Raw genomic sequence first — 19490 nt, 5'->3', positions numbered from 1 at the left:
TGTTAGCTAAATGTTCTTTAAATGGACAATTCTGTGAACTGTCTGTTGCAAGTTTTAAACTGACACAATACCTGTTAGCAATGGTATCAGCTAGAGATTATGTGCAGGAYRTTGCAGGGATTTGTAGTTTTGCATGATGTCTACTTTGATGCTAATTAGAATTTTAGAATCAGCGCAAATAGAGCCGATTATTTTGATAAAAGTAACCTTGTCTGAAAGAAATGTACATGGTTATCATGCCAGGGTAAGCCTACACTGGAAGCCCTTCATTTAAGTGTTTCTAAAATCCCCTACGGGAAAAATGGTGGAAAAACAATTGCAACCATTTCCCTGTTTGACCGCTAGGTTTTATGGGTATTATGACACCTCCACTTTGGGGCTCTATAGTCTCAAGGCTTAAAAATCCTTATTTAACCTGTCTCCTCCRCATCATCTACAGTGATTGAAGTGGATTTAACAAGCCCATCAATAAGGGATAATAGCTTGCACCTGGTCAGTATCATTGAACGAACAGGTGTTCCCAATGTTTTGTACACTCAAGTGTGCATGGTCTGTGTGCTTTTTCTGCTGATGTATCCAAATGTATCTCCTCTCTGAGAACCTCTTCCCGCATGCGTACAGGTGAGTAGTCTCTCTCCTGTGTGGACCTTCAGGTGCATCTTCAGCTGGTACTGGCGGGAGAACCACTTCTCAAACTGGGGGCAGCTGTAGAAATGCGCCATGTYGACCCTTTGGTGCCTCGTCAGGGTGCCTGCCTCAAATCKAAWTAAATTGTATTTGTCAAGTGTCGAATACAAAAGGTGTAGACCTTACAGTGAAACGCTTAACCAACAATGCTGTTAAGAAAAATAAAAGTTTAGAAAATATTTACTAAATAAACTTACGTTACAGCCTTATTCTAAAAATGATTACAGATATTTTTCACACAATACCKCATAATGAGAAAGCAAAAACGGGTTTTTATATCACATTTACATAAGTATTCATAACCCTTTACTCAGTACTTTGTTTAAAGCACCTTTGGTAGCGATTACAGCATCGACTCGTCTTGGGTATGACACTACAAGCTTGGCACACCTGTATTTGGCGATTTTCTCCCATTCTTCTCTGCAGATTGTCTCAAGCTTTGTCCGGTTGGATGGGCAGCGTTGCTGCACAGCTATTTTCGGGTCTTTCCAGAGATGTTAGATTGGGTTCAAATCCGGGCTCTGGCTGGGACACTCAAGGACATTCAGAGACTTGTCCCGAAGCCACTCCAGTGTTGTCTTGGCTGTGTGCTTAGAGTCCTTGTCCTGTTGGAAGGTGAACTGTCACCCCCAGTCTGAGGTCCTGAGTGCTCTGAAGCAGGTTTTCATCAAGGATCGCTCTGCACTTTGCTCTGTTCATCTTTGCCTCGATCCTGACTAATCTCCCATGCCCTGCCGCTAAAAAACATGCCCACAACATGATGCTGCCCCCAACATGCTTCACCGTAGGGATGGTGCCAGATTTCCTCCAGAGGTGACGCTTGGCATTCAGGCCAAAGAGTTCAATCTTGGTTTCATCAGGCCAGAGTCCTTTAGGTGCCTTTTGGCAAATTCCAAGCAGGCTATCATGTGCCTTTTACTGAGGAGTGGCTTCCGTCTGACCACTCTACCATAAAGGCCTGATTGGTAAAGTGRTGCAGAGATGGTTGCCCTTCTGGAAGGTACTCCCATCTCCAAAGTGGAACTCTGGAAGGTACTCCCATCTCCAAAGTGGAACTCTGGATGGTCACTCTGTCAGAGTGACCATCGGGTTCTTGGTCCCCTCCATGACCAAGGCCCTTCTCCCCCGATTGCTCTGGCCGGGCACCCAGCTCTAGGAAGTGTCTTGGTGGTTCCAAAATTCTTCCATTTAAGAATGATGGAGGCCACTGTGTTCTTGGGGACATTCAATGCTGCAGACATTTTGGTACCCTTCCCCAGATCTGTAACGTCACAATTCTGTCTCGGAGCTCAACGGACAATTCCTTCAACCTCATGGCTTGGTTTTTGCTCTGACATGCACTGTCAACTGTGGGACCTTATATAAACAGATGTGTGCCTTTCCAAATCATGTCCAATCAACTGAATTTACCACAGGTGGACTCCAATCAAGTTGTAGAAACTTCTCAAGGATGATCAATGGAAACAGGAGCTCAATTTCGAGTGTCATAGCAAAGGGTCTGAATACTTATGTAAATAAGGTATCTTTTTAATTTTTAATTTAATCAATTTTAGAATAAAGCTGTAATGTAACAAAATGTGGAAAAAGGGGTCTGAATACTTTACGAAGGCACCATATACATGACTGGGAATACAGATATGCATCTGTTGGTCACAGATACCTTTAAAAAAAGTAGGGGCGTGTGGATGAGAACCAGTATCTGCTGTGACCACCATTTGCATCATGCAGCGAGACATCTCCTTTGCATAGAATTGATCAGGCTGTTGATTGTGGCCTGTGGAATGTTGTCCCACTCCTCTTCAATGGCTGTGCGAAGTTGCTGGATATTGTCAGGAACTGAGTACTTATGTAAATACGGTATCCGTTTTTTATTTGTAATAAATTAGCAAACATTTCTAAACCTGTTTTCGCTTAGTCATTATGGGGAATTGTGTGTGGATTGAGATTGCTTTTTAAAAATGATCAATTTTAGAATAAGGCTGTAACGTAACAAKATGTAGAAAAAGGGAAGAGGTCTGAATACTTTCCAAATGTACACTGTACGTACGGTCACTGTGGGGATGCAGTCATCGATCAAGCTGCTCCAAGGAGTTGGATAGTTTTGACTTCCCAACAGCTGCGGCTCACTTTCATCAGGCCAAGATCCGCCGCAAACGCACGTACAATTAGTCTAGGAGCAAATTGTGTTCGTCAGGTTCGATCCTAGCAGTTCTGCTTCCGCCCTAAGCAAGATCAACATATGCCTTCCCTGTGTCATGTATAGTATAAAGATTCGTAATGGATTGAGACTACAGTAGAGTAATGTGTATCATGCGCAATTGGTGCATTTCAGTTTAGCTTTTTCAGTAGCACTTCGAAAGGAAACATCGTTGCCAACTATACCCATCGGAGAGTTACAATGTTGCAATCACTAGGCACACAACTACCTATAGTAGGAAACAGAGTTGTTATCAATAAGCCACATATCACACGACACGAGTCATGACCATAGTTAAAAATGAAAATAAAACAAACATCCAGTAGAACTGTTTTGTTATTTATTAATTAAATATTCATACAAATAGCTATAAGTCAAGATTATTTGCAAATTATATTATACAAATATTCTATTTTGCAGTTTTATTACTGTGTATGCGACTTGTTCTTCTAAATATTTTTCTTTAAAAAAAATGATATTCACTTATGATTTTTAGCAGGGATGAAGACGCAACGGGCAATGTTTTGCTTTCAAATAAACCTGTCATGTTGGTATAAGAACATCATTCTACTTTATTACAACTTTACAGGCTAACGTGTTGACCACACGCTTGTGTCGTGTGAGCTGCAAAATACATTTACACATACATGTTATTCAATCATTGAACCCACACTGCTCGTGAGTGTCTGCGTTACCAGGCGCTAAAATAGAAATAGGTTCTATTTGTGACGCTCAACTAGCTGCAAGTCTGGCCTCTCCCATCTCCTCATTGGTGTTTAGGAGCATATACCCACGTGGGTGATTGAAAGATGAACTGACGTCCACACTCTAGTTGGTTGTAGTAATGCAGTAAAGTTGGTTGCCAACTGTCTTGTTTTGCACGCTTTGTACAAAATAATAAAATGCAGTACTACCGGATATTTCTTAACGTAGCTCTTTATTAGCTAGCTATAACTGGCATGTTCACGTATCGCCAACCAGGATCAAACTGACCATGACCTAACCATTTGGGTGGTCTTAACCAATCATAGTTGGTTGCCAACAGTATGATATGGCGGTAACATGCATCCAATTATAATTCAGTATGTTTACACATATGAATATTACACCAACCTCCATATAAAGTCCAAAGAAGAAGAAGCCTGAAGGAGGAGAGATGACTTGAAACAAACTCTGTTTACCCTTTTATCTGTGGATTAATTGTCAGAGTAGAGGACCTTGTGCATTTCAGGTAAAATAACAACCCAATGTTTATATCCCAGGACAAATTAGCTAGCAACAGCAAGCTAGCTAGCTAAATTGCCATAAATGTTTAATGCTTTTCGACCTGTCCCCAAATTAATATAATTAGTTCAGAGTTTGTAATGATATTTCAACCTGCGTGTCCTGATCGTGTCTGGTGTGTGGGTACAACATCAACATGCGCGTCCGGATTGGTTAGTATGTAAGATTCATTAAAATAATGTAAATGTGATTTTGAGGTCCATGGGTGGACYCCCTAATGCGTTACGCACCCAATGCATATGAATGTCGGGTAAATTAAAATCTTGCTGGTCACGTTGTCCGGCGCCAAACGGAAACCCTGGACCAGACCCTCCTCTTTCTTATTTAGGCACCCTTCAGAGTATACACCAGAGGTGGGACCAAGTCACTATTATTCGAGTCACAAGGAAGTCTCAAGTCACAAAGTAGAACAGGTCGAGTCAAGTCCAAGTCGTGCATTCTAAGAGCAAGTTAAGTCAAGTTAATTTCAAGTCAAGTTACATTTATTAAACATAAATACATTTTAAATACACCAAATACGCATACACTGAACAAAATATATAAATGCAACATGTAAAGTGTTAGCCCCATGTTTCATGAGCTGAAATAAAATATCCCAGAAATTGTCCAGACGCACAAAGGTAATTTCTCAAAAATGTTGGCCACAAATTCATTTAGATCCCTGATAGTGAGCATTTCTCCTTCGCCAAGATAATCCATCCACTGGACAGGTATGGCATCTCAAGAAGCTGATTAAACAGCATGGTCATTACACAGGTGCACCTTGTGCTGGGGACAAAAGGCCACTCTAAAATGTGAAGTTTTGTCACACAACACAATGTCTCAAGTTGAGGGATTGTGCAATTGGCATGCTGACTGCAGGAATATCTACCAGAGTCATTGCCAGATAATTTAATGTTAATTTCTCTACCATAAGCCACCTCCAACGTTGTTTTAGAGAATTTGGCAGTACATTCAACCGGCCCCAAAACCGCAGACTACGTGTATGATGTCGTGTGGGCGAGCGGTTTGCTGATGTCAACGTTGTGAACTGAGTGCCCCATGGTGGTGGTGAGGTTATGGTATGGGCATGCATAAGCTACGGACAATGAACACAATTGCATTTTATCGATGGCAATTTGAATACACAGAGATAACGTGACGAGATACCGAGGCCCATTGTCGTGACATTCATCCGCCGCCATCACCTCATATTTTAGCATGATAATGCACGGCCCCATGTTACTTGATCTGTACACAAMTCCTGGAAGCTAAAAATGTCTGTTCTTCCATGGCCTGCATACTCACCAGACATGTCATCCACTTAGCCATGTTTGGGATGCTCTGGATCAACGTGTACGACAGCGTGTTCCAGTTCCCGCCAATATCCAGCAACTTTGCACAGCCATTGAAGAGGAGTGGGACAACATTCCACAATCAACAGCCTGATCAACTCTATGCAAAGGCGATATGTCACGCTGCATGAGGCAAATGGTGGTCTCTACTCTTGAAAGTTGTAATAGTAGAACTCACTAAYGTGCAATTTCGAAATTGGGTAGTGCATCATAAGTTCCTCTCGTCATGTTAGTCATTGCATACCATAGAGAGATTTATAACTTGTCAGAAATGTCCAGATCAACTAGCCCATGTCAGCTAATGTTTTTTTRTATGTAGGTGTTTTAGCCCATTCAGCTCCCGTTTAACCCAATCAAAGCTCTTCTGTCCTGGCACCCCAATGGTGGAACCAGTTTCCCCCTGAAACTAGGACAGCAGAGTCCCTGCTCAACTTCCAAAAACATCTGCAACCCTGCCTCTTCAAAATAATATCTTAAATTAACCCCCCCACCAATATTTTTTTACTTTGGCTACTAGGACCGACTTTGCTGAGAACTACTTTGAGGGAAACTGTATTTGCTACTACTGCAATGTGGTTCTAATCCAGCCATTTTAAGATGAATTAACTAATTGTAAYTTACTCTGGATAGGAGTTCCTGCTAAATTACTCAAATGTAATGTCTCAACAAAATATCTGCATGAACTTCATAAACTGCATTCATTCTATCAATAAAAGTGTCTTGGGAAAAATGTCAATAGTTGAATGGAAGTAATTAAACTGGCACTTGTGAAGATATAGCCTACACAGTACAAACACAATATCTAACAGACTTTTTAGGCTTATATATGCGTTATACAGTGCCTTCAGAAAGTATTCATACCCCTTGACTTATTCCACATTTTGTTGTGTTACAGTCAGAGTTCAAAACAGATTAAAAAATGAATAATTCCCCTCACCCATCTACAAACAATAACCCATAATAAAAGTGAAAACATGTTTAGACATTTTAGCAAATTTATTGAAAATAAAATACAGAAATTGACATAAGTATTCACACCCGAGTCAATACTTTGTAGAAGCACCTTTGGCAGCGATTACAGCTGTGAGTCTTTCTGGGTAAGTGTTATGGGAATTTTATGAATAATGACTAAATGATGTATACATTTAACATAGAATTATAACTAACAGAATTATATCCTGTCTGATGAATCATGTTTGTCCATAAGGAAGAGGGACTGTTAGCAGGCAAGGAACTGTGTCAGACATCTTGTGACCACTGTGGAACTGATAATAGGGAAGGAAGTCTCCCCAACCAGGGAGGGGAGAAACCTTGGGCTTGTAGTAGATTCTACAACAGGTGGCAGACAATATATGAGAWGGACTTGTAAACTATATTATCATTGTATTAGAGGGATATTTATGACYAAATGAGAGGTATATAAACCAATGTACATGTAATGATTGGCAGAACGTTCAGTAAATAAACATTTGACTATTGTAGACTGGGCCTCTGTCTGTTTTTATTTCTATCAGTATCCTACAAATCCTGATATAGCAGACTGAGTAATTTAATTTAATTGGTTAAAGAACATGAGAACTTAATTCTCTTATCAGTAAGWCTTTAAGAGCTTTCCACACCTGTATTGTGCAAATTTGCTCATTATTCTTTAAATCAATTATTCAAGCTCTGTCAAATTGGTTGTTGATCATTGCTAGACAACCATTTCCAGGTCATGCCTTAGATTTTCTAGTAGATTTAAGTCAAAACTGTAACTCGGCCACTCAGGAACATCCAATGTCATCTTGGTAAGCATCTCCAGTATATATATTTGGCCTTTTGTTTTAGGTCATTGTCCTGCTGAAAGGTGAATGTCGCCATGTCTGTTGGAAAGCAGACTGAACCCGATTTTCCTGTAGGATTTCGCCTGTGATTCTCTATTCTGTTTCTTTTTATCCTAAAAAAAACTCCCTAGCCTTTGCCAATGACAWGCATACACCTAACATGATGCAGCCACCACTATGTTTGAAAATATAAAGAGTTGTACTCAGTGATGTGTTTGTCTTGATTACAAAGTGTTATGTTTGGGGCAAAGTTATTTTCTTTGCTACAATTTTTGCAGGTTTACTTTAGTGCCTTATTGCAAACAGGATGCATGTTTTTTAATATTTGTATTTTGTACAGGCTTCCTTTTCACTCTGTCAATTAGGTTATTATTGTGGAGTAACTACAATGTTGTTGATCCATCCTCAGTTCTATCACAGCCATTAAACTCTGTTTTAAAGTCACAATTTGGCCTCCCGAGCGGCGCAGTGGTCTAAGGCTGTGCCACTAGAGATTCTGGGTTCAAGTCCAGGCTCTGTCACAGCCGGTCGTAACCGGTAGACCCATGGGGCGGTGCACAATTGGCCCAGCATCGTCCGGGTTAGGGGAGGGTTTGCCTGGGACAASGATGTCCTTGTCCCATCGTGCACTAGCGACTTCTGTGGCGGGCCGGGCGCAGTGCACCCTGACACGGTCACCAGGTGCACGCCGTTTCCTCCGACACATTGGTGCGGCTGGCTTCCGGGTTAATTGGYCATTGTATCAAGAAGCAGCGCGGCTTGGTTGGTTGTGTTTTGGATGACGCACGGCTCTCGACCTTCGCCTCTCCCGAGTCCGTACGGGAGTTGCAGTTATGAGATAATTGGATACCACGAAAAAGGGTCAAAGGTAAAAAATTATAATKAAAAAAATATGTAAACATTGGTCTCATGGTGAAATCCCTGAACAGTTTCCTTCCTCTCCGGCAACTGAGTTAGGAAGYACATCTGTATCTTTGTAGTGACTGGGTGTAATGATACACCATCCAAAGTGTAATTKATTACATCACGATGCTCAAAGGGATATTCAATGTCTGCTTTTAAGTTTTACCCATCTACCAATAGGTGCCCTTCTTTGCGAGGCATTGGAAAACCTCCCTGGTCTTTGCGGTTGAATCYGTGTTTGAAATTCCCTGCTCGACTGAGGGACCTTACAGATAAATGTATGTGTGGGGTACAGAGATGAGGTAGTCATTCAAATTTCATGTTAAACACTATTATTGCACACAGTGAGTCCATGCAACTTGTTAAGCACATTTTTACTCCTGAACTTATTTTGGCTTGCCATAACAAAGGGGTTGAATACTTTTCAGCTTATCATTTATTATAAAATTTGTAAAAAGACAATCAATTTTAAATTCAGGCTGTAACAACAACATTTGGAGAAAGTCAAGTACTGTGAATACTTTCTGAAGGCATTGTATATCACACAATGTTTGGATGCAATATTCTACCCAGGAATATCCAACACTGAAATATGTTACTCTCATTATTCCGAATGCATCTGTGGATTTTTTCAGCTGACAGTAAAAATTAATCTTTGACTTTATTCTAAAAGTTAGAAGCTATCGAGCAGAATGGTTACTTTCTATGTTATACAGCGGCATGTTTTTTCTGCTGGTGTGTCCTTAGGTAGCTCCTCTCTGAGAACCTCTTCCCACAGTGCATACAGGTGAACGGCCTCTCTCCCTCGTGGACCTTCAGGTGCATCTTCAGGTTGCCAGCCAGGGCAAAGCGCATGTGACACTGGGTACAGCTGAAAGGTTTCTCCCCTGTGTGGACCCTCTGATGCCTCTTCAGGTCACCAGCCTGGGAGAACCTCTTCTCACACTGGGGGCAGCTGAAGGGTTTCTCCCCTGTGTGGACCCTCTGGTGCCTCTTCAGGTGGTCTTGGCGGGAGAACCTCTTCTCACACTGGGTGCAGCTGAAGGGATTATCCCCTGTGTGGACCCTCTGGTGGATCTCCACCTTCTGGAGGCAGCTGAAGCCTTTGTTACAGAACATGCAAAGGAACCGCTTCTCTTTACTATTGCCTGATGCTGCTCCCCCTCCTCGAACCTTGTCTCCAGCCCTTTCGTTGGAGTTAAATACCTGATCGAAAAAGACGCGGCCATGTGAATCGGAAGGTACCATCGACGTGGACACTGGGACGCGATCCCTGAACGCGTGTGAAGGGGAGTGGGTCGCGACATTTAGACTGGTCTCTAACCCATCCCTGCAGTCTAAGAAGTTACTGGTGTTGCCCTGCAAGTATCCTTTCCATATAGGAGTCTCGTCTGCATTACATGTCAGAGGWGTGTCGCCTTCCACTTTCACCTCATCTATCCCTATAACATCCCCTTTCTTATCTAGGCACCCTTCAGAGTATACGCTACTACTGTATGGGTTCCAGTCCCCTCTAGACAGATCAGTCTGTGTCTCTYAWACCAAGGGCATGATGCCAGGGTCCATCTCTGTCGTATAAGAACGAGACAGATCATTACCAGTCTCTAATYCATCACTTGAGTCTTGATGGGAATGAACTGTCCTTGGGCTCGAGTTTTCATAAAGTAAATATTTTGAGTCAGGAGCAGGAGAACAGCCCAGTCTCCCCAGCAACAGTCTCTCTGGGRCTGATCCGTGGTCAGATCCTGTGTGTAAGATCCTGTGTGTCTCGGTGTCTGTCTCTGACTTCAGGACGGCGTTCAGTGTTCCACTGACATCCGTGATGCTGGGTCGGGTCCTGGGCTGGGGCGTGGTGGCAAGGTCCACCACGGCTACAGGGGGCGCCACTCCAGCCGCTGCGCCAGCCTGGATGTCTCTGCTGTGTTGTGGGTCTTCCTCTCCTTCAGTCCTCTCCTGCTTGACCAAAGACAATGCTCCAGGACCTACAGCCTCTGCATCCGCAGGCTGACAAGAGAGGAGATGATTATTATCGGTAAAGGAGTTGAATTCGATAAATGTCATAGGGAAGTCTCACAAGCTCCCCTATGGCAGATACATATCCCAATTTGCTTACATGTATATCCTAATGTATGTGGCATATGTTCTAGGATTCATCCAATAGCACTGAGCAGCGAGTTGTGCCGGGAAAATAATTCTGGGGCCCGTAGTATTTCTTGATCTGGTAACCTAACCAGGACCTTATACAGCCTGGGGTGATTAATCTGTAGTAAAAAAGGTTTAATATAGGCTAATATATGATGGMACTAAAGTTTTTCTAATCAGGTTTCATGTTTCATGTTTTGTGTGGACCCCAGGAAGAGTAGCTTCTGCAACAGCTAAATGGGGATCCTAATAAAATACATGGTTTAAAAAAAAGAGGATAAACATGGTTGGACAATAAAACTCACAGGGCTGTGCATGCTTTATGCAGGTTTGAATCGCGTAGTCCTGCCCTATGCAACTGTCAGCTATTGTGTTTGATTAAGTCCAGTTAATAATTGAATTGAAAAAGACTAGGTAGCCTAGTCAGCCCAAGTTTGAATATAAACCAAATCTGATCCCATTCACATTTTCTCACTAACAAATGGGCTATAGATACACAATGTTACCGCTTTGTTTACCCTGGCCAGAGCGACAGGGAGCATAGTAGGCTAGACTATGCAGCTGCGGTTTTTAGTAGCCTACAGTTGGATCAGACTGAAAAACTGTGTCATCTCCAAGCAATACAGCATATCAGATAGCCAGTGTTTAGGTGTATATGCTGCCACATTTATGTAAGAGTTTTTTATGGTGTCTAAATAAATAAATACTAGGGGAATGTGGAGAGCACACCTTGATTTCAGTGAATCTGATTGGTAAAAACACTCAGAGTGCAGCAGCACTCAGATGTGGACAGAAAAATGTGAGCGAGTTGAAAAATCAGTGTATGAGACCTGTCAATTTTCTATAATGCCTGCCACAAGAAGTAGTCATTCTTGAATGTGCATTATGCATGATTCTGTTTAAATTGGTAACATAAGCGAAATTTTATAGACACTCTTGAAAGCCAGATCAGTGYTTACTGCAAAAAAAATACTATTTTGATAAAACAATATATTATTTGTGGGTCTTATGGTTGTGGAAGGCTTATATTCAGCCTAGGTATAATTTCACAAGCCCTGAATTCATTAGATTATTTCTGACTGCTTAAAATCCAGCGTATTTGACCATTAAATTGTACAACATAGCTTATTTAGAGAAAACCTTTTTAAAAATGAGATACAGTGCATTCGGAAAGTATTCTGACCACTAGCCTTATTCTAAAATTGATTAAATAAAATGAAAAACGAATTAAATCTACACACAATACCCCATAATTATAAAGTGAAAACAGGTTATACATTTTTGGTAATTTATATTTAAAAAACATTTAAAATACCTTATTAATATAAGTATTCAGACCCTTCGCTATGAGACTCGAAATTGAGCTCAGGTGCATCCTGTTTCCATTGATCATCCTTGAGATGTTTCTACAACTTGATTGGATTCCACCTGTGGTAAATTCAATTGATAGGACATGATTTGGGAAGGCAAACGCGTGTCTATATAAGGTCCTACAGTTGACAGTGCATGTCAGAGCAAACACCAAACCATGAGGTCGAAGGAATAGTGCGTAGAGCTCCGAGACAGGATTGTGTTGAGGCACAGATCTGCTATCTGCAGCATTGAATGTCCCCAAGAACACAGTGGCCTCCATCATTCTTAAATGGAAGAAGTTTGGAACTACCAAGACGCTTCCTAGAGCTGGCCGCACAGCCAAACTGAGCTATCGAGGGAAAAGGGCCTTGGTCAGGCAGGTGACCAAGAACCCAATGGTTAGTCTGACAGAGCTCCTCTGTGGAGATGGGAGAACCTGCAGCACTCCACCAATCAGACCTTTATGGTAAAGTGGCCAGATGGAAGCCACTCCTCAGTAAAAGGCACATAACAGTCCACTTGGAGTTTGCCAAAAGGCACTTAAAGACTCTCGAACCATGAGAAGCAAGATTTTCTGGTCTGATGAAACCAAGATTGAACTCTTTGGCCTGAATGCAAAGCATCACGTCTGGAGGAAACCTGCCACCATCCCTACGGTGAAGCATGGTGGTGGCAACATCATGCTGTGGGGATGTTTTTCCTCGGCAGGGACTGGGAGACTAGTCAGGATTGAGGGAAAGATGAACGGAGCAAAGTACAGAGATCCTTGATGAAAACCTGCTCTAGAGCGCTCAGGCCCTCAGACTGGGGCAGAGGCTCACCTTCCAACAGGACAACAACCCTAAGCACACAGCGAAGACGCAAAGGGGTTGCTTTGGAACAAGTTTCTGAATGTCCTTGAGTGGCCCAGCCAGAGCCCAGACTTAAACCAGATCTAACATCTCTAGAGAGACCTGAAAACAGCTGTGCAGAGACGCTACCCATCCAACCTGAGAGCTTGTAAGGATGTGCAGAGAGGAATGGGAGAAACTCCCCAAATACAGATGTGCCATGCCTGTAGCATCATACCCAAGAAGACTCAAGGCTGTAATTGCTGCTTCAACAAAGTATTAAGTAAAGGGTCTGAATACCTATGTAAATGAGACATTTCAGTAAAAAATATATATATGCATAAATGTAAGAAAACCCGTTTTTGCTTTGTCTTTATGGGGTATTATGTGTAGATTGATGAGGGGGAAAATAACAATTTAATCAATTATAGAATAAGGATGTAACGTAACAAAATGTGGAAAAAGTGAAATGGTCTGAATATTTTCTGAAAGCACTGTATATTGTGAATCGGCCCTTTAAGTTTGAAAAAAATAAATGGATACGATTTTTTTTTATCGAATCCTATTACACCAGCTCCAACGCTTGTCGTATGTGGCAGGGCTTGCAGACGATAACGGATTACAAAGGGAATCCRAGCCGTGAGATGCCCAGTGTGATGCAGCACTCCCAAATGAGCAAAATGCCTTTTATGCTAGCTTCGAGGAATACAACACTGAGTCTTGCGTGAAAGCCCCTGTTATTCCGGATGACTGTGTGACCCTGCGACTGAACACCTTACCTCTGCAACTGGATCCTGGACTTCCTGCCAGGCCAGCCCCAAGTGGTGAGGGTAGGCAACAACACCTCCGCCARGTTGACCCTCAAAACCAGGGCCCCTCTGCAGAGCTCTACACTGACCTTTTTTACAAGGAGCACATGTGAGCATAAGATGAAAAATGTAGGAGCACAATGAAAAATATTTGCTGTAACAAGCAGTTCTCTTTGTAGTAATGGTGCAAGCATGACAGTCATGAATCTGCAGGGCTCGACATTAACACTTGTCCTTTTGTCCGGGACAAGTAAAAAAAAGAAGWCCGACAAGAAAAATGTWGATGCGTTGTCCGAATGGATAAGTKAAAATAAACACACAAAAAACACAATATCAAACAATGACTCCGATCAGAGGCCAACATTGGAATACTATTCACATTTATTTTTCATGTTAAAGTGTAGGTGATATGCATGTTGGTTACAGCCTCATGTCCAAATCGATGCCGACATGAGGAGCCAGAAATTGTAGCCGTTCTAACAGACAACAATAAGTGGGTCTGTCCAGGTGCTGTTGGCTGTGCCTCTGTACTACATGGACATTGTTGGCGCCCCCCCCTTGGGTTTATGCCGCAGGGGAGATCTTCGTGGGCTATGCTCGGCCTTGTCTCAGGATGGTAAGTTGGTGGTTGAAGATATCCTTCCAGTGGTGTGGGGGCGGGGTTATATCCTGCRTGTTTGGCCCTGTGCGGGGGTATCGTAGGACGGGGCTACATTGCCTCCCGACCCCTCCTACCTCAGCCGCCAGTATTTATGCTGCAATAGTTTATGTGTCAGGGGGCTAAGGTCAGTCTGTTATATCTGGAGTATTTCTCCTGTCTTATCCGGTGTCCTGTGCGAATTTAAGTATGCTCTCTTTTTCTCTCTCGGAGGAAGACCTGAGCCCTAGGACCATGCCTGGCCTGATGACTACCTGGCCTGATGACTCCTTGCTGTCCCCAGTCCACCTGGTCGTGATGCTGCTCCAGTTTCAACTGTTCTGCCTGTGGCTATGGAACCCTGACCTGTTCACCGGACGTGCTACCTGTCCCAGACTTGCTGTTTTCAACTCTCTAGAGACAGCAGGAGCGGTAGAGATACTCTCAATGATCGGCTATGAGAAGCCAACTGACATTTACTCCTGAGGTGCTGACCTGTTGCACCCTCTGCAACCACTGTGATTACTATTATTATTATTATTATTATTATTATTAGAGCCTGCTGGTCATCTATGAACATTTTAACATCTTTGCCATGTTCTGTTATAATCTCCACCCTGCACAGACAGAAGAGGACTGGCCACCCCTCATAGCCTGGTTCCTCTCTCTGTTTCTTCCTAGGTTCCGGCCTTTCTAGGGAGTTTTTCCTAGCCACCGTGCTTCTACACCTGCATTGCTTGCTGTTTGGGGTTTTAGGCTGTGTTTCTGTACAGCACTTTGTGACATCAGCTGATGTAAGAACGGCTTTATAAATACATTTAATTGATTGATTGACAGGGATTGGCTTACCCAAACTACAACTCATGCTCCGTTTAATTTATTGGCTTCCTGGTAAGATCCTAATTTGATAAATCCATAAATATCTTTGTTTTTGTCACAGGAGGCTGCTGAGGGAAGGACGGCTCATAATAATGGCTGGAACGGAGCGAATGGAATGGCATCAAATACATGGAAACCATATGTTTATTTTTTTATATACACCCCCCCTACCCTTATTTGAGTAAACTAAGGACAACAATACTTCTACTTACAGCTACTTCGTTCCCATCTACAGTACCTGTAATTAAATAATTATACATATAATCCTAATTTCCTCTTTCTTCAAGTGCTAGATTATCACTCACAGCGGCCAATCCAACAGCCATTCTGAGTTTAACTCCAACCCTTCGATATCCACAGATTAACCCATCTTTCCCAGTATAATGCATTTTGCCATTTCCTTTTGCAATATATCCCTCCATTTTACTATGATGTCTTACAAYGGTCTTGAACCTCCCTATTTGTAACATTTCTACCAATAATTCCCTAACAATAAATAGCTTACCCAACAGTATAATGATATTTCCTATTGACTGATGGTTTTTCAGATCCTGCAACAACAGTTTGTTAGGGTTTTAGTCCAGAGAAATGAATTAAATAGCCACTGCTAAATAGTTAATTATTTAATTATCTGCAGTGACCCTATATTGCACTGACTATGCCAACGTGTCCCAAACTAAGGGTCGTGAATTAAAAATGGGGTCGCAAGAGAAACAATGAAATAAAATACGCTTGGTTCATTGAACCCGGGTTACGTCAGTAACCTCCGGTAGSCGCGGTTGTAATAAACTGAGCGGTTTCTGTTTCCTTCCTACAAATAAAATGTGGCTCTATCCTTTGTACGGTTTAAGCTACAAAATATTATGCCCCCATCACTGAAAGATAAGACTCAGGAATACATGTGTCTCTCCCTCTATAAATGCCCACAAGTCTCATTAGAACAGAGTGGACTAGACCAGTCACTAAATCAGACTGGTGGAGAAAGAACATCATCAATGATGATGTTCTTTTCTACACAGAAGATCATACAAAATGATCACCTGATGATTTTCTTAACTTCCCAATACCTTTCTGATCCCTTATTGAGGTCACTTGTTAATAAGGTATCGTGGCTTTCACCTGGTCAGTCTTTGTCATGGAAAGAGCAGGTGTTCTTAATGCATTTTAGAACCCGCTACCCCATGAATGGTTTTGACCACTAACGTTTAAAAAAATATGTTTTGCAAGGCCCGGTGCTGCAGGTGAGCAGGATTTGCTCATTTGCAACCATTCCACTGATTCTAAATAGAAATCTCTACCCACCCTGGGGACCGGGCCAAACAAAACGAATACACGCTCCAAACCATACATTAGGCTATCCATATTACCAGATCTTCTATTCTCTCTATTTCTATGGTGGATTTGCAGCTGCGATTTAGATAATGCATTGATATATAGCTAGCTAGCTGAAATGATAGAGAGAACAAAGAATATAGCTATTTGATCATGTCTGTGTGCATATCCAAATATTAATGACATCTGGAATCCTATATGGTTTCACTGGAATTATCAACAGACAAGAATCAGACAAACGGCAACCCTCAACAGCTCGTATACGCTTGGTTTAGCTGAGATTCAACTGTTGACAGGTAGTCTTTCTGAAATAATTATTTTCACCTAATAGTATGCCCGTTAACTGAAATGGTGCTCACATAACTTTCCTGTGTCAGTCTGAGGTGGAACCTAAAACGAGAACTTCCTCTCTAGGACAGGAATTACTCGAAATAGGTGCAAAGACTTCTTCTGAGGTGGGCCTTTAATAGCTGAGTCAAGCCTTTCTGAAAGACAGGGCACATTTGATGTACTGTAATGTTTTATGTTACACTATGACACGAACCTCTATCACGATAACATGCTGGGTTGAGGTTCCAGTCTCCTCATTTATAGCTATGGGTTGGTCATCTCTCCACGGGTTGAGTCCCGCTGGCTTCACAAAGCTCCTGTGGCCTCCAGTGAAATGTTCTTCACCTAGGAGTGTGAATGGAGGAAAGGGGTGGTTAAGTTAGATACTGTCAATGCTCAGTGCWATATTGTACACTATTGACYCTGTCTACAATTGGCAAGGATGCAAGGTAACAGTTCTCATAATTTCTTGATATCCTAATTTATTGATTGATACTTTTCCATGCACCACATTTTTTWWAATTGAGTATGACAATAGGAAATTYGTTAGAAGCTGGTTAGAATATGATACTGTCTGTCTGAAATCCAGCTTGCCTACTACTTACTTAAACTGCATACMGTGTACTAATCGTATAACATACTACTTAGAACTTACTGGTTAGTAAAAAAGAATACAGTAAGCAACAAATACCAACATACTAGGCTAATCCATTTTTCTACATTAGATAGTGTGTCGATTCTGCCTYCACTCCGTCGAGGGACGAGCATCGCGGATGGGTGACGCCATCTGACGTATGACAGTGAGGCTCATTGTGCTTTCAAGACAACTGAGAATTCGGAAATAACCGAGGTCAAATAATGACGAAAAAAGAAAYACGCCCGAATTTCCGACATGCAATTTCCAGTCAGAGCGAGTTTTTTTCCCCCGAGTTCCCAGTTGTTTTGAATGCAGAGAAYTTGGAAGTCGGAGATGTACTTGTTCTGAATTGTTTTGAATCCGGCATAATACAGAGAACGCGTCATCTAATTGCGATGTTTCCCGCCAATCGTTAATTTAGTAACTCATCCATATCAGCTGTTGTCAAACACACGTGAGTCTTACTCGAAAGTCAACATTGATTTARACTAGATGAAAAGCCGACATGAGTATAACATACTGGCACTCAAAGCTTACTCAATTTTCGAAAATTCACATACTATAAAACTATTTTAGCATACCTAAAAGGCCTATTTAGAACGAAAATATAGGTATTCMGACAAAGCAATTCTGTCGGTGCAAGAATACTTTTCTTAATTGACCTTCCTCGTAAAATACAAACATTGCACAATATGGATATCAGAGAAGTATGACATACTATCCAAAAACTGACCAAGTTCCAAATCTGGGTAACACATCTGAACACGAGCAGAGGGGAACCGGGCGACAGGCCGCGCAGCCTCCACATTCAGCAAAATGTACCTCTTGCCATTCCTCTGTATRCGTCGAGGATCTTGACACTATTGGGACGACTCGAGAGGACGCGCTCCCGTGACACCTTCAGTTCCAGAAGCTGTAGTTTCCTCCGCATTGCCCTGTTTTCTTTCTGGCTTTGAGACATTTCCAAACGAAACACTGCATAGTCGTCGTCTACGAGTTTACAGATCTCAGCAACGGCTGCATTCGCTAGCYCCTCCATAATGGAGGCTATCTGAGTGTGAAAAACCACGCCGTCACAGTTTTCCATTGTTAGCTAACGCGAATTGAACACAAACTGGTGTAACGTTAAGTGTGTGATGCTGTGCAGTTAAATTAACAATGTTCCAGTGTGTTAATAAATGTCTGAATAACAATAAAAACCTTAACGTGGAAATTTTTATTGGTCACTTCCGTTTGTTTGGCGTCATAGCTTAAAGGGTGTGGTTAAAGGAAAGGGCATGCGCGCTGTTCTGTGAATTACGGTACATCTTATTACGTTACACATCAAATCTCTTATGGTCTGTATCTTTCAAGACGGTAGGAGAAATTGATCATGAATACATTTATTCCATCTACACCACCTCAGTAAGATAAATATTCAATAGTCCTTGTTCTATCCAATGTTTACTGTCTCTCTAAAAACAGGTATTTACACAAGCCTGTTTCAAATGATAAATTATAGGATTAATGAGGGGTATGTGGTTATTTACCCTCTTACCCCAAGACACTAAACATAACTACAGTGCATTTGGAAATGATTCAGAACCCATTACTTTTTCCACATTTTGGTACATTACAGCCGTATTCTAAAATTGTTCAAATCCCCCCCCCCCAATCTACACAAAATACCCCAAAATGACAAAGCAAAAACAGGTTTAGGAATGTTAGCACATTTATATAAATGTGATAATTCATTTTTTTTTTTTGTTATAGGTATTTAGACCCTTTACTCAGTACTGTGTTGAAGCACCTTGGGCATCAATTACAGCCTCAAGTCTTGGGTATGACGCTACAAGCTTGGCACATCTGTATTTGGGGAGTCTCCCAATCTTCTCTGCACATCCTCAAGCTCTGTCAGGTTGGATGGGGAGCTTCACTCCACAGCTATTTTCAGGTCTCTCCAGAGATGTTTGATCGGGTTCAAGTCCGGGCTCTGGCTGGGCCACTCAAGGACATGCAGAGACTTGTCCCGAAGCCACTCCTGCGTTGTCTTGGCTGTGTGCTTAAGTTTGTTGTCCTGTTGGAAGGTGAACCTTTGCRCCAGTCTGAGGTCCTGACCATGCTTCTCATGGTCTGAGAGTCCTTTAGGTGCCTTTTGGKAAACTCCAAGCGGGCTGTSATGTGCCTTTTACTGAGGAGTGGCTTCCGTCTGGCCACTCTACCATAAAGGCCTGATTGATGGAGTGCTGCAGGGATGGTTGTCCTTCTGGAAGGTTCTCCCATCTCCACAGAGAAACTCTGGAGATCTGTCAGAGTGACCATCGGGTTCTTGAT

The 19490-nt window shown here is 42.1% G+C and overlaps 1 pseudogene; it reads right to left on the bottom strand.

Annotated features, from left to right (window-relative positions):
• Window positions 1-3210: 3210 nt before the first annotated feature.
• On the bottom strand, window positions 3211-18797 carry LOC139028590 (uncharacterized; annotated as a pseudogene).
• Between the last annotated feature and the right edge of the window lie 693 nt (window positions 18798-19490).

The sequence above is a fragment of the Salvelinus sp. IW2-2015 genome, linkage group LG13, assembly GCF_002910315.2.
Source record: "Salvelinus sp. IW2-2015 linkage group LG13, ASM291031v2, whole genome shotgun sequence".
In the NCBI taxonomy this organism is placed as follows: domain Eukaryota; kingdom Metazoa; phylum Chordata; class Actinopteri; order Salmoniformes; family Salmonidae; genus Salvelinus; species Salvelinus sp. IW2-2015.
This window is presented reverse-complemented; position numbering and strand designations above follow the sequence as displayed.